This window comes from Octopus bimaculoides, chromosome 6, assembly GCF_001194135.2.
Source record: "Octopus bimaculoides isolate UCB-OBI-ISO-001 chromosome 6, ASM119413v2, whole genome shotgun sequence".
In the NCBI taxonomy this organism is placed as follows: domain Eukaryota; kingdom Metazoa; phylum Mollusca; class Cephalopoda; order Octopoda; family Octopodidae; genus Octopus; species Octopus bimaculoides.
This window is the reverse complement of record NC_068986.1, coordinates 56,693,355-56,700,991: the sequence shown is the minus strand read 5'-3', so window position 1 is coordinate 56,700,991 and position 7,637 is coordinate 56,693,355.

The window sequence follows — 7,637 nt, the reverse complement described above, 5'->3', positions numbered from 1 at the left end:
TATATATATATATTTAAATGAAATATTCAAACACTGAGATTTGAAGTTAGATGTCACTACTGTTCATATCATGTGGATAAATTCAAAATTTGATGATATCACCAGTAGTAGCATTGGTGGAACGCAGTTATGATAGCTTTAAGGAGCTATGAAATATCGTAATGATGCTTAATGAGCATCTACCTGCTAGAAATAAGAGCCAAGTCTTAAATAATCCACCGTAGCGCACCAATATATATATATATTTAGATAGATAGATAGATAGATAGATAGATAGATAGATAGATAGATAGATAGATAGATAGATAGATAGATAGATAGATGTAGATATAGATAATATGTATATGTTTGTGTGTGTCTGTCTGTGTGTATACATACATATATATGTATACATATATTCATATATTCACACGCACATATATACAATTTTCTCATTCTCTCTCAGTTGTCATTATCTCTCATTCTGTGTCTCACTATACATGTATGTATGTGTGTATTTCTATTTGGGTATGTAAGTGTATCACTGTAAGTATGTACTTATATGCACGCAAATTTATTTTACACACCCTACCTTACTTAAGGTTTCATGGCCGTAAAACCTATCTACATTAGATGTTCTCTGAGAGAGCATTTAGACCTCCATTACTCAGTTCAGGTCACGTAAGTGTATTTTAAGTGTGCCAGGAACATCAATTATTTCATCACTTGCTATACGTGATAGAGCAGGTAGCATGTTGGCGTCACTTAATGAATATTCTTCGGTTGTGAATATTGACTAACTGACGCCAATACCCCATCTATTCTACCAGGCGGAACATGCAGTAAAAGAAATATGTTGCTGAAATGTGAAACTCTACAGAATGCAGATTAATTACTCTGTCACCTCTGACTCCAAACATATGATGATGTGGGTGTTGCATAAACTCGCGAAACTGCAGGTAATGCAGAACTTGGTAAAACTGTTATTAAATACACACAATATGTGCAGTATTAGGAGTCAGTGCATATGCAGATTTGTATGTTTATGCGTATAGTTGCACGTGTGTGTAAGTATGTATGTATGTATGTATGTATGTATGTATGTATATATTAGAGAAAGGATTACAAGACCCACGCACTCTGCAGCGCCTCGGAGTCTTAAGAGGTTAATAGAGGATAAAACCACAACTCCAACCGACAGGTTTCTGCACAGTTTCTGTCTGGCAAATTTCCTTTTCGAAGTTTCGGTTGAGCTGAGGTTATGATAAAATATCTTTACTCTGCATGCTACGATCCGGAATCTAACCTGGAATCGTATGATTGCGAAGCAAGCTTCTAAACCAAATGTATATGATTACACCCCTACATTCAGAAATACATTTATGCCTAAATATATATGAGTGTATGCTTGTGTGAACTTGCACGTGTGTGTGTGTGTGTGTGTGTGTGTGTGTGTGTGTGTGTGTGTGTGTGTGTGTGTGTGTGTGTGTGTGTTTCTCTAATGTTAAATTCAATTTCTAAGAAATTACATCGAGCTGAGCATTTTCATGTTAAAACGATTCTGTTACAAAAGGTAATTTACGATAGAATCATGTAAATTATTGTGTTATGTATATTAGAAAAATTATGATGTCTGTACACTAAACGACCGATAAAATGGCGATAGAATATTATATCTTATATAAACACAAAACACGTAGAACAGATGTATGTAGATGTGTACACACACACACATGCACACACACAAACACACATACATGCACACACACACACATACACAGACACACATATATATATATATACACAGAGGGAAGGGAAATATATATTTATGTTTGTATTGTTATACATAAATGGCTATATATGTACATAAATATACATCTAAATTTGTACATGTATGTGCGTGTGCGTGTGCGTGCGAGTGTATGTATGCAAATATATATATATATATATATATATATATATATATATATATATATTTGTTCTACGTTTAGTTATGAATAAAAATTTGACATTAAACTGATAGGGGTTTTAATACTTTTTACTTGAGTACATATTTATTAACTTTTACAAGAACAGGGTTGACAGTGACTTCGAAAATTCAACTTACTAGCCTTCATCAGACTATAATTAAATTTGTAAGTTTGTAGCTTCTACACTTCTTTTGATAGGTGGGAGCTACGTGATACGTAATTGGGTGTAGTGTCGATAGAGAGGGGAAATCGTTATGTACTAAGGGGGAAATAGAGGAAGTTAGAAGAAAAATAAGGAATGGTATCTCACAAAGCACTGTCTTAGGCCACTGCTATTAATAGTGACCCTCCCAGACGTGCTCTCAGCCACTCAGATAGCCATCCTTGCAAGTTATGAACACGATACAAAAGCCTCCCTGAGAATACAGAACCATGGAGATGTTGCACAAGGATTGGACGCAACGTACAAGTAGGTTTAAGACAATAACATGCAGTTTAATACATTTTGTTGCAGTTTAATGCATGTTAGCCCTGCGCTACTAGTACACGAAGCTGAATGAATTGTAGACAGCTTACAATCCCTGAATCAAAATCAGTGTGCGACCTAGGCATTGACATGAATAGTGGTTCATCGTGTAGGCGGCTGGCTGGATGAATTCTTAGAACTTTCAGAACGAGAGAATAGGAATCCGTGATGGCCTTCTGAAGGACATTTGTCCTCAGCCGTTTAGATAACTGTTCCCAACTTTGGGCTCAACACAGTGTAAAATTAATGGTGGAACTCGGTGCAATCTAGCGAAAGTACAAAAAAGAGAACGTCTCAATACGCCATACCAGTTACTGGGAGAGACTGAAAAAGCTGAGACTTTTCTCCCTAGAATAAAGGCAGGAAAGATATGCAGTGACATACATTAAATTCACTCATTCACCGACCACATCATTCACCAAATTCCACATGTCAGAAGAGGTTTCAAGTAGTGGATAGGTAGGAAAGCAAACGACGGTGCCCTCAGCATGACCGCAACTCTCGAACTAAAATTGGTAATATATATAAGCAAAATAGCAAAGAGTATTAAAAATATATATTTCAGAGGGCCTTCTGAAAAGCCATATATATGTGGACACACATGCACATACACACACTCATGCACGCACACACATGCACACACGCACACATGCACACACGCACACACACACACACACACACACACACACACACACACACATGTACAACCTTCTAATGTTAGTCAAATGAAACGTGCTTTATCGTCGTTTTATTGCACCGCTTTGTTTCTTTGCCATCACAAATATACACATTTACAAATATGAACATAACAGACCCAAACACAGACACACACAAATGCACACCCACACACCCACACACATACACACGCACACACACAAACTCACACATTTCTCTATGCATTACTTCTGTTTTCATGTTTGAGTCTACGAAAAACAAGAAAACAGCAAAACAAGGAGCACGAAAGGACTGACATTTATCCATCGAATGAATATAATTGCTGCAATGATGAGAAAGAAATTGTGTGTATCATCATTTTCACCCCCACCGCACATATCGTTAATGGACCACCGCATGATATTATGGCAGTCTTCAAGAATTAACCATGTGTTCGCCTGCCTGCCTGCCGACTAACGTTTACCTGTTAAAGATTTTGCGCTCAATTACATGTGCCGCCGATATAAAGGTTTTCTTCAAACCAGCTGTTTAGAAGAAGTTAACAAGATTTCGTTACTAGGTTTCATGACAAAGTTTCATTAGTGTATTTTGAAAAAGAAAAGTTATTTCCCCCTTCTCTTTTAAAAGTACAATCATTTATAATTTTTAAAGGAATCCAGCTTTACTAACTTGAAGATTTTTTTTTTTTTTCATTAAACAGCAAGTACACACAACCACGCACATACATGCACACGCATGCACGCACACACACAAATCTGTCAGTCATCCTCACCCTTACCTCATCTAACCACACACACACACACACACACACACACACACACACACACACACACACACACACACACAAGCAACAAGGTCTCAGACCGGCAAAGACGGCCTCACTTCTGTAATGAAGTAAAAGAGATAGTCACTGAAAAGGTTGCGTTGACGACGAAAGCACTTTAACGAACAAAAAGAAAAGAAGAAGTTTGACTGTTTAACCAACAGGTTAAACAAACGATCGTTTAACTACTTGGATAAATATTCAACCAATTGGCTAGAAATAAAGAAGTGGAATTGAACCGATAACATTGGCGTACTCATTCTGCCAAGACTCAACAATAAGTGTTTATTTCTTAAGTCAACTAAAATTGTTAATAAGATTATCGTTTTTCTGCTATTAACCTAATCTTTACAAATGAAGAGATTTATCGTTATTTTCATCTACATAGTGTTTAGATACCCTTCATCTGTGTTTTTTATTAGGCGTCTAAGACTTTTAGCTTTATTTTAAGAATCTGGAAGATGGAGAAGAGCTAAAGGCTATAACAAGCTTTTCGAAGTTGACTAGATCGACATCGTTAATATTCTGTTTTAACTGTTGTAAGTCAACATCTACAGAAAAGATATAACCAGGGAGGAGATTCCAGTGGGAGGACATTCTAATGAAAGGCTTGGGAATTTGGAAACAACAAGGGTGACGATTGATGAAGAGACATATTATTTATACACATTAACAAAACATCCGATGAAGATCACGGATCATTATGTAAATGTATTGTAGATCTAAATATTAAGTATTTTCTATTTCTAAGGATGAAATTAATAGTTCGAAAAATAGTAATCTTATTAACAAGAACACATGTCAGATAAAATTTAAGCAAACCTTGCTAATTAAGGTTTGTGAAATATTGAATGGCCGAATCGATATGATACAAGAAAACCAAAATGCCTCTAATTCATATAGTATCATTGTCAGCACTGTTGTATTCGTGGATAAATTTCCTCCATAAACGTAGCTGTAAATGTGTGCCGCAGAATAGGAACAACACATCGTTGTCAGTAGAGGCAACACTATAAAAATTAACGAGTGCTTTGTTATTGTGCAGTTATAAGCTAAATTCCACTTGCAGATATAGCTTGAGGATGGATGGGCTCCGACTTCTTGAACATAATTGATATGTCGCACAAAGTCTACGTTAAACTAACGTCTACGCAACTCATCAGCAAACGACGCTCTGTACATAAAAATGTGCTCGATCTCACTTCTTTAATTATAGTCTTTTGAATGAATTTTTTTTGCCGAAAACTAAGTGGAAGCCCATCGGCGAGACAGTGGGTAGTTTTATGGGCTGGGGTAGATTTAACCCCTTGTCCTTATTTAGCTCCAACACCTGGCCTGGCTCTTAAGGAAGCTCCAAAGTGCTACTCTTATTCTTCAGGAGCCATGCCTACAAGCGTCAGTTATCGTGGACCTTTATAACAAAATCTGAAGATTCATAATTTTTCTCGAGAATGATATAATAGTAGTTTTCCGTTGATTTTTGATTGTTTATTTACAATTTATTATGAGTCTCCTTCTCTTTCGAGATTGCCGTCGCGACAACAATCACATTCTAGACATGTGGCACATGTCCAGAGGCCAGCCCTCTTCCAAGTCTTGTATGCCTTAAAAACATGACCATTTTCTACTATCTGAGTTATAGCTATACCTTGACAGGTATTACCACCCACGTACAGAGCAAATATAGAAGTAGTGTTGACGAGGGGGTAGCTCCTCACTCACTAAAACTTCTTAACTTCTGAGCAAGAGCTTCTCCATCTGATGAAGTTTAATGCCTTGCACCGAGCAATTCTTTTGATTAAGCTATTAAATAAAGATTTACGTGGCACAAGATTGCTCCCGGGACGTACTGAAACGTCACGCATTCCTAAATGTGCTGATGTATCTATTGGTAACTGATAACACATACATAATCATTCAGGTGGTGATATAATTTCGTCTGCAACTTTTCAGTTATCATTAATAAGTGCATTTTAAGGTGAACAACGATAAGAAACTGAAAGAGAGAGGTAGAGAAGAAAATCAATGTTACATGAAACTTGCGAAATGAGACACTTCAACAATTTGAACTTATATAAGGTTTCGCATTTTATATTCACACTGCGTTGGGTAACAATGCCCACACACGCACATGTACGCACTTACAGCCTCCCATGCACAAATAAATGCATAACTCTAGTCTCACAGTGTCAATCAGTCAGTTAAGCTCCATGACATTGACTAGGAAGCACTGAAATAAGAAACCAAAACTGGCTGTTTAAAAACATGCTAAACATATTGCAAGAAAACAAATACACTGTGAACAGGGCTTCTCAATATTGCTATGCATCAAATTAAGACCTACGTCGATATGTATTTAGCGTTTCTGTCTATTTTATGTATTTTGTTTTAATTGAAATCTGGTGTTCATTCAATTGAACTGAATAGAATACCATAGACCAATACATACATACATACATACATACATACATACATACATACATACATACATACATACATACATACATACATGCATATATACATACACACATACATACATAATTTGAATAATCCTATGGAATTCTATTCAGTTCTATTGAAGGAACGCTAAATTTCAATTTAACTAAAATACGTAATATAGACAGAAACAGTAAATATATATTAACGTAGGTCTGGCGCTGGAGTTCAATTTAATGCATAACAATATTGACGACATTCGTAGTGGATACCCTGTTTACAGTGTAACTATTTCCTTGCAATATGTTTAGCATGTTTTGAAACAGCCTGTTTTGGTTTCTTATTTCAGTGCTACCTAGTAATGCGGCTTACCTCACAGACAGAATATGTGCCTCATACATTCATACTTACATACACACATACATATATACATACATACATACATGTGTGTGTGTGTGTGTGTGTGTGTGTATCTACTACATATGTGGGAAATTCTGTCTGTGGGTGTCTTTGTAGACTTGTTGCTAACTCCTCCTACATCATTTTATCGATTTTGAAACTTGACACAGGAGTAGAACGCACGTATGGAAACCTCATGGCATACTCAAATTGTTGAAAAATCGTTAGTAGTGCCCCTGGAAGGGATCATTATATATATCTAATATATTTCATTTTAATAGCCAAGGGAAATAACCCATTCACCCAGATTTTAACAACCAAGAGAAATAACCCATTCATTTCCCTAAATCATTTGGTATGAATGAAATTGAATATACCTATTTCTTAGTATTTGAAGTGTTAGAGTTACTTTCGCAATTTATCCTATACAACCCTTAAACAAGTAAATAATATTTTCCTAAACAATAGATCCACACATTTCGGTTAGTGACTTATTCACGAATATACCAACACTAGCGCCGCTGAGGGTAATATTCTCTGGGAATGTACAAAAACACTTTTCAGAGTTATTTACTTTGAATTGTTATTATATCATATCTGATTACGCTCTTATAATAAATCTATTTCTGTTTCAACATCTCTCCATTTTTTTATACTTGTTTATGGTATATTCTTATGCCTATAACGAATCTCCTCAAATATTTTTTTCATATTCTTATTACCTGTTTTGGCTGATTTTCCCGAATATGATGAATCCTTATTAAAAATTATCTTTCCTCTCTTTTGGGATCCCCCAAAAAGTTTGAATTGTCCTTTTTGAACTTGCCTT